The following is a 9,663-nucleotide window of genomic DNA, read 5'->3' as shown; positions in this document are numbered from 1 at the left end:
ATTATCTCACAAAATTATTCTTAAATAATATATATAATAATTAAATATACATGTAAAATAAAAAATGGAGGTCCAATATATATATAGGTCAGATATAATACTCTACCTATCTTTATATTCAAATGGTTGGATTGTATTATCTACCATGAAAACAAAAGCACACCCATACATATCTCCTTTCAAATAATGGAAGGTAGAGCTTTTCCAAGTCAGTACAATTATCGTGTCCAGCTTTTGTTGATTTTTCATACTTGATAAAATGAATTTATTTTTAGTAACAAACCAGACATAAGGCACACGCTTTGCTGTGGCTGATACTTTACTGTAAGCCGAGTTAATTTTTTTTAATAGTGTAAAAAAACAATGTCACACCTTAGGAAAAGAGCTAAAAAAATAATTACCAATTTCTTAGAATAAAAATATAAAAAGATAAAATTAAAAAAAAATATATATTAAAAAAATAAAGCACGAGCAAAAACAAGTGTAGTTATCAAAACCCACTAATAGAACCAAATGGATATAATAGGTCAATATAAAGAAAAATAAAAAAAAAAGTTTTGTTGTAAAAATAATTGAATTTTAAAGGATAAAATAAAAAATAATAAAAAAACAACATTAGAAAAAACCTAGGTCACTCGAATAAACCTTCTACGTGGATCATGAGATAGGAAAAACCTAATTGAAAATAAAAAAAAATAACGATCATCAGAATAAACCTATGGAACATTAATCAACTGTAAGATAACCAAAAACCTAGGTTGAACCATGTTTTGGTTAACTCATAGAAAATTCAATCAAAATAGGGTCAAACCTATTGACTATTTTCTTTTTTCTTTTTTAATTTAAAATAGTATCATTTTGAATTTTTTATACCATAAAAAAGATTCGGTTGACTTGGGTTCACTCAAGTCAACCCACTCAACCTGTGACCCGATAATTATCCCAAATTTACTCTGGGTAGGGCATAGAAAAAATAGAAAAAAACTAAGGAGACCAAATCCCTATAAATAAAATATTGAATGATGAAATAAAAAATTTAAAGGATTGGAAAAAGGGCATTTAAGAGAGTCCGAACCTCATTTGAAAAGAAAAGAAAAAACTAAAAGGATAAACAAAAATTCCGAGTTAAATGGAAAAATAGAAAAAAAAAATTAACAAATTAACAAATGAATCTAAAATAAAAAATAAAAATCAAGAGAATGATGACCAAATCTTAAAAAAATAAAAAATCAAGATTACAGATATAAGGATGAAATTGAATAAAAATTAAAACTTGTTAAAAAAAGTGAAGGATAAAAAATTAGAAATCAAAACATTGATGGTCAAATCTCAAATATCATCAAATATTGAATTGAAAAGAAAAATTCAAATGAAAAATCATATTCATGAAAGAATAAAAAATAAAAGAAAACCAATTTCTAACAAACTTAATAATGATGGATGCAATTTGTATTCTTTTTTAAATGACCGAAGCCAACTTGATTTAATTATAAGAACTGGTGATATGGAATATGAGGCCAGATTACAACATAAAAGGTAAATCCAAAAAAATAATAATATAAAATCTCTAACCAACCAAAATAATTAGAGATAAACTTGAAAAAACAAATTAAAAAAAAAATAGTTTAAAAAATATAGACTTGAAAAGAAAGAGAACCAAATTTGATATAAAAAATAAAAGAAAATTATAAGGGATGAAATTGAAAAACAATTTCAATAAAGAAAAAGATAAGAACAACTAAAATTAACAATAAAAAAAGAACCATATTTGATACAAAAAAATATCAAGAGATGAAATTCAAAGACAAATTAATTTAATCAAGGATTCAAGACCAAACACACCATAATTAAAAGAATGAAAATAAAATCTAATACAAAAAATCAAGTGAGGTATGAAATAAAAAAAATAACTCAATAAATGATTCAAGACCAAATACATTTCAATTAAAAGAATGAGAACCAAATCATATATAAAAATCAAGTGCCAAAAATAATATTGAAAAAACAAATTAACTCAATAAATAATTTAAGATCAAATACATTCCAATAAAAAAAAACAAGGGCCTAATTTAACTTAACAAAAAGATAGTCATGCTTTATTGTTTTTTTTGTAATGGCCAACACGGTTTTCTAGGCAGAGAGAGGAGGGAGAGAGGGAGGGAGGGAAAAATTCGCGTCCAATGCTCTTTTGTGTCACGACCGTGAACACGCGTCTCACCACTGTGATAGGGGTGGTGAGGTGCAACAAACACCTCCTTGAAAGGCAACATTCGGTGCAATTTGGGCGTCGCATGCACCACCCAAAAAAAGGCTAGAGGTATAAACTTGTTGGCTTGTCCGAAACACGCGCCAGTCATCTTTAAATTTAAATAATAATTTATGCATATTAAAATACTCAAATACCCTTGACACAGCTTGAGAATTACAACAAAACCATATCAAAAGGACAAAAACACCCTTGCTAATAGTCTTAATTTTTTTAGGGTCAAAGGGTATAAATGTAAGCATACCGTTTTTGTTTTGCAAAAGACAAAAAAGCCTGTTGCGGGAAGCCTAGTTTTTCTTGTTTCTAAGTAGTACAAATAAGTTGTTACACTGTAGTAAAAGAAATATATCCAGATCATTTTATCCTTGATAAATTTTATAATGACAAACGTATTATTTGGTAAAGGTAACCGTATCTCTAATTGCATAACCATTTTTTTAATAAAGGTAAAATAGTAAAAATAATATGTCTAGAAGCAGAATAAATCACTGGTGTCTTTTTAATATTTTTTTTTTGTAATATTGATGCCTTTGTGTCTAAGAGAAATTTGGAATAAATGATTAATATTAGATATTTGCTTTTATTAACTGATAACTACTTGAATATCTAATGATAAATTCAATTAATATCACAAGGAGGAGGAAGAAGAAGAACATGTGGAAGGTACTGCATCCATGTCAGAGTCGAGCCCTGAGGAGGTATGTTCCCCTTCCATCTCAATACTTTAAAACCTTGTTTTTGTTTTTGCAAAAGATAAAAGAGCCCCCTGCCCCAAAGCTTTATTTTTCTTGTTTCCAAGTGCAAATCAGTTATGACACTGTAGCAAAAGATACATGTCTGGACCGTTTTGTCCTTAATAAATTTTATAATGACTAATTCATCTCTCCGTAAAGATAATTGTACGGACCTCTAATTGCAAACATAATATTCTTTTAATAAAGATAAAAGAGTAACTAAAAACAATGTTGAATTTCCACAATAAATCATTGATGTCTTTTTAGTATATTTTTTTAATATTATCCTGCGAGGTTTTCTCTCTCCCACTTTTTTCATAGGAAAAGACATTAATGACATGTTAATTTTCCATGCTTTGCACTTTGCCCCTCTTTCTCTTCCCGTAAATTCAATGTTTTTAATAGTCTGTCTAACTAATAATCTTAATATTATAAGCTATATATTTTTGATATTCACGTTGTGTTGTTTTATTTTCAGAAATACCTTACATACATTTTCTTTATCCAGTGTTGCCCAAGTTTTTACAACACACATTCTTTTATTTAAATCCTGTATATTTTTATGATTTTAAAATTATTTTTTAAAAAATTGAATTTATTTTTATTTTTTCTTTATTTTAAATTAATTTATTTTGTATTTCTAAATCATTTTAATATACTGATCTCAAAAATAATTTTTTAAAAATAAAAAACTATTATTTTAATATATTTTTAAATAAAAAATACTTAAAAAACAGTTATTATAATCCTCTTAATTAATCAAGGTTGCACTTAATTTACGCACTTCGAACAGCATGCATGCATTGAAAGCAAGATTCTACTTAATTTGGTTGCAAGTTTTAATCAATTAGTATCTGAAATTAGTCAAATTACCTCCTCTATATTTATTAACACAAGAAATTAAATTGGAATTCATGACACTCCTAATTTCTATTTTTAAATAAGAATAATTTGCATAGATTAATCAATTATTTGTTAATTACTAATGTCGAGCTAACGATGTTGCTATTTTGAAGAGGTTGAAAGAACTTGAAAAGATCGTGGCAGATACAAAGCAAGATCTTGAGCATAAAAATCGAGAGCTTGAGCAACTGAGATCTTCTTTAACTGCATTAGCTCCACAGGAAGGAATTGATTCACTTCCAAAAAGTTTGCCAGCACAAACAGATGGTCAAGGGACTGGTCAACCACCATCAAATAATGAGATCAGTTTAAGCATGGAATAAGAGTACTAGCTTTTGTCATGTTGTGTCCATAATTATTTAAGTGAATTAACTTATATAAGTTCCTACTGATAAAAATACTGTTGGGCGTCATTTTGCATGCATGTATTGAAAAAATTGCATTGAAAAAATTGTATTGAAAAAATTACATAATCTGAATAGCTTGCTAAATACCATGTATTATTCTGTAATTAGACGAGGTGTCGCAATCTTTCTTTATAGTAAGTAGGAGGGCACGACACCAAAAGTGTTCTTATGATATTAATTATACTAAAATATTCGTTATTATTTATGATCCTCGGATTGTTAACGAGTCTAGTCAATTTTGATGCCTTCGTGTCTATTAAAAAATTGAAATAAATGCTTAATATTAGACAGTTAATGCTTTTATTAACTGATGACTACGCTTTTATTTACTGATGACTACTTGAATTTCTGACAATAAATTGAATGATGTTTCACCACAAGTCTGGAGACAAATATTTGAAAGGTATTGCAGACATGTTAGGGTCGAGTCCTGATAAGGTATGATACCGATTTTCTTTCACTATCGTTTTACTTCTACACATCATAGCACAACACAAGTCTTTGAATAATGCACGAATGATTTGGCAAGTCTTTAAATTATGAGGCAAAAATTATAGAATTTTTTTAAAAAAAGTAATTAGAAATTGTTTTTTTATTTTTTTGTAAGAGACCATTAATTTTGAGATTTACATTCAAAATAATTTCATTCCTTCTAATGTGCTAATGTACTGATATAGAGAATGTCTTTTTATTTTTTTTAAATAAAACTAGGATTGTATTTGATTAATATTCTAGATTAGAAATGACACGAGAAACAAAAAAAGTAAAATGACTCTAATATAATTTCAAAATGAAATTTTATACTTCTAAAATAATATATATATATATATATATTAAGTTTTTAATCATAGATTATTATTATTATTATTGCTTACCTAAAAAAACCTACCCATTTGTTGCTGCTATTAACTCAAATGGCCATAAGAAGACCTGACCGTGGGTGGCGCTGAAGCATAAAAAGAGTATCAGTAGTACAACATAGTTAATCAGGTATAACTAATTTAAAGCTTATAGTTTAACTGGTCAGATTTTAAATTTGTTTTTTAAAGATTATTAATTTGAATCCTGCAAACTTTAGAACTATTGGAGATTTATATGATTGTTAACTTTAGAGTCTATGAATTAGCTGAGGTACATGCAAGCTAGTCCAAATACCTATATATATATATAAAGAGTATTGAGCTAAAGTTATATCTTTGTGCTTGACTGCTTTTTATGATCAACTTATTTTAACCCCAAGTACACGAGTGTACGATGTAACAATTAACTCGCGATGTAGCAATTAACTCGGTAAGATCGAGGTCATATCCACAGAGAGCTAGATCTGGAAATTAAGCTAAGTAACAAAAAAAAACTCAAGAGAAATTAAATTAACAATAACTTGGTTGAAAATAATTGATGGATTTGTTTTCAAAGATAAAAAAAATGTAAATAGATTTTAAATGACAAGAAAAGTAAGTCTTGGTCCAAATCAATTTTAATGGTGATGTATTGGTGATTTCTTCAACATATATAAGATAACTCAACCTAATCTCAACGATGGTGATATTAGATCGGACGATATTACAATGAAGATTAGAAAGATGAAGATTGATTATTGCTTAAGAATGAACAAGTACTTTCATATTAAGTAAGACATTGAATCAAGCAATCTCTATACCAAAACTAAAGTTTGTGCATAAAAATTCAAGATTATAACATTTCCTAAATGATTTCTAAAATTTCTTTACAATAATAAATCATTCATGAAGAAAATAAGAAGATAAACATTAAGATTCATTCATATCCTAAAGAACTCACCTCAATCACTATTATCCTTGATTTGGATCCAAGAAGAAGATTAACCAACCATAATTATATATAATAACTTTAATAAACATGAAATAACTTGAATCAAACTAAAATAATGAGTTTTACAAGCTAAAGAATCGAAATATATAAAGAAGAACACAACACAATTTCAATAAAAATTCAGACACAAATTTGACTCTAACTTTGAACAGCAACTCGACCCTCTTAGAAGGCTCCCCTGGAGATGGCTGTTAGAGACATATTTATAGGCCATTCTATTATCTTTTCATATCATTAAAGAACAGCTCATTTGGACATCTGAGTCAAAAGTTATGGGCAAAACACCGAAAGGTATTCTGAAAAATCAAATAATGTCAGCTTGGAAAACTCTTTGGTGCATGTTTTTCTTTCTCCTTTATGAGTTGTATCTTTTTTATTTTGACCCAAAATAATGTCACAATGTCCCCTCCAGCTTTCCATCCATGTGATTGCCTTCTTGGATCAATGGATTACCCAAAATAAATCAATTGTTATTTGTTGTGTGGACATGTAAGATCATGGATTGTGTTTGGGTTGATTTGAAGGTTGATTTGGGGTTGATTTAGGGCTGATTTGGGGCTGATTTTGGGCTGAATTTGAGCATCAAATAAGTATACAAATGTACTTATTATTTGGGCTAAGATTGACATTGAAACCTTGAGTGTTTAATGGTTGAAGTTTGCACACAACATAAGGCAAGTTTGGGCTTGAAATAAATCATATGATATTCTTTTCTAGAATTGGAATAGAATTGATTTTTGGGACAAATTTGGAGCACTTATTTGAACCAAGATTTGCTTCAATCTTCAACTAAATGTCTCTTTAATTCTTTATTTCGAATTCCGACGTTGAATTTTCTGAAATAATTCATTTACGCTCCAAAAACCTATCAAAACATTAAAAGAAACTTCATTACTAAAAAGCACATCAATTATTATAAAAAAATCAAATAAAAACAATAAATATGTATGTAAAATAAGAGATTTAATGATACTTTTAATACACAATCATCTTGCTACTAAGGTCCATTTCTAATAAAAAGGTTAGAAAATAGGACCCTTACTTGTAGACAACCGTACGTCCACCAAATATATAACATGAAGATCTTCTCATATAAATTTCCAAGAGGCCCTAATTTATTTTTATTTATTTATTTTGAGAGATTATAAGGATGGCTATTGATTCAATGGATCTAAAGTAGCTGCATCATATTTACAACGGTAAAAGCTGAATGGGATACTAGCGCTGCAATATATAATATAGAGTTTACACATTCGTAGGTGAATTAGATAATCCTCTTGACAAAATTAATGCAGTAACAAATCTAGGTACAGGGGTAGAAGAGTGACACTTTCACCCTGTTTTTCATTACTATCCAACACTTTATTAGTTCTATCTCTTTAAAATAAATTATTATCTAGAGGTCTAGCTACTGAGAAATTGAAGTTTCTGTATGTTTCATAATATTTTCAAATAAAGTGTTTTTTTATTAACATGGATATCCGCGTTAACTTGTGTTCACCTCTACTAATCTTATGGGCTCTGAAATTAACGACCATATAAGCCTCAAGTAAAGCAACATGAATGCCTGATGATATTTATAAGTATGGTGTTATAAAAATAAGATAATTAATATGATTATGTTAATAATTTATAATAAGTTTATATTTTACTTGTTGTTAATATCATTAGTGGATCGTCTAACCTTGACATCTGTTTTTAGAATTGTTTAATCCTTACATTAATCTTACATCTTAAAGATCTTTTTACTTTTTAAATAAAAAATACATATTATTTATATAATTGACCTTCATGTGGTTCAACCATGGCTTGTTAGGTTATTTATTACTTTAACACTTGTACATTTTGGATAAGACATCAACTCTTTGATCGTGTCAGTATATATTCAAAATCAAGTAAATATTAAATTTTTTTAACTATAAAAAAAGAAAAAGGAAAAAAACAAGATATTGTTGGGCCTCATAAGAGTGACTCATTTAATAAAGGCTTGTTTGTGGCCTTGCAAAGGTAGGCTCGTGCACTTGAAAATATAAAGGCAAACAAAACGTCGTCTGATTTTGCTTAGATTTTGGCTATTATAGTGGCCAGAAAATTATAATTAGATTTTTTGACCTAAAAATCTTTTTTCAATCTATTTTGTACCTAAAAAATCTGGAAAATACCATAGAACCTTGAAAAACCAATCAGTGACTTAAAAAACCCAAAAAATCATCCCAAAACCTAAAATCAACTTAAAACCAAAAACAAATTTCAAGCTTAGATTTATTTCTTAGGTAATTTCAAGGTAAAAAAACACCTAAGGTGAATTTTCCTCACCAAATAGAACTATTTAGGACCAACATCTATTATTTTAATGGTTAGAATATGTATAAATGACAATTTTTTTTCTCTCTATCACTCTAATTTGGTAACTTTCTCTCTCATTTTTAATCTAGAAACTAATAAAAAAGAAAAATAAAAGTTTAGACCAAAATTCATTTAAAAAATAAAACCTAAAAAATTATAGGGTCCCAATTATTATAATTCATAAAAAATAAGGACTAAGTTGAATATTTCATACAAATTTCAAAAACACCACCCATATCCTCCTCGTGTTTCACTTTAATCCATTTTTTTAAATTTTTTTTCTTAATAATTTTAGCTAAATTAATTTTAAATTAGGTCTGAAGAATTAAAAAAATGAAAAAAAAATCTTAGACACAGTAAATTCGGTGCCACTTTAATCAATTGTTTTTAATTTTGTCTTTTCTAAACATTTTTAGCTAAATTAGCTTTAAATTAGGTTCTTAAAGGGCAGAATTAAAAAAAAAAAAACACTTGGGCACAGTAAATCTGGTTTACTTAATTAATAAGTCAAGGTAGTCACATATTCAAAACTGTGGGGAGTTGAGCGCTACAACATGATATTGATATTCAGAATTCCTTCTTTTAAGAGTCCAAAAAGCTTTGTCTATTGTCTATCCAGAAAAGAAAAGGAGTGAAGACAACAACTGTAAAGTCTCTTTATTACTGTTTAGCGTCTCTTCATTCCTTCGTATTCAAGCCAAGTACCAAATTCTTGCTTAATGTAACTATGGTTTGCAAAAGCTGGCCATGCAAGCTTTTCATTATCCGTTTTCAGATATTTTTTTCGAGATATCCACTTTCACTTTTCGTCTTACAGAACAGTTTCTTCAGGGTTCATCGAGAGAAACTAGTTTCCACTGTTGAGGAAAAGATGACAATGCTTCAGCAATTGCCTGAAGAAGTCTTAATTAAATTTGTGGAACAAAGGGGAGATTCGAGGAATGGTTTTGCTTAGTCTCTTACTACAAACCATCCTCATCATATTTGGTTGCTGGATCAGGATTCTCGTTTGGTCTGCGTATCTATCAGCAGACATGGTAGCAACTGTTGCATTGGGTAATCTAGCCAGGAGCCAAGGAGATTCATCAGGTGACGGTTCAAAAAAAGCAAACAATTCCACCCAGGCATTTTGGGCACCTTTTCTACTCCTGCACCT

General features: G+C 28.4%; 1 long non-coding RNA gene across 1 annotated transcript; it reads left to right on the top strand.

The window, feature by feature from the left end:
• Positions 1 to 2,904: 2,904 nt before the first annotated feature.
• LOC105136640 (uncharacterized) lies at positions 2,905 to 4,541 on the top strand. Its single transcript, XR_844388.1, has 2 exons — positions 2,905 to 2,964; positions 4,017 to 4,541. It is a non-coding gene; the product is annotated as an uncharacterized LOC105136640 (long non-coding RNA).
• The last annotated feature ends 5,122 nt before the right edge of the window (positions 4,542 to 9,663 follow it).

Source organism: Populus euphratica, unplaced genomic scaffold, assembly GCF_000495115.2.
Source record: "Populus euphratica unplaced genomic scaffold, PopEup_1.0 scaffold133.1, whole genome shotgun sequence".
In the NCBI taxonomy this organism is placed as follows: Eukaryota; Viridiplantae; Streptophyta; class Magnoliopsida; order Malpighiales; family Salicaceae; genus Populus; species Populus euphratica.
This window is presented reverse-complemented; position numbering and strand designations above follow the sequence as displayed.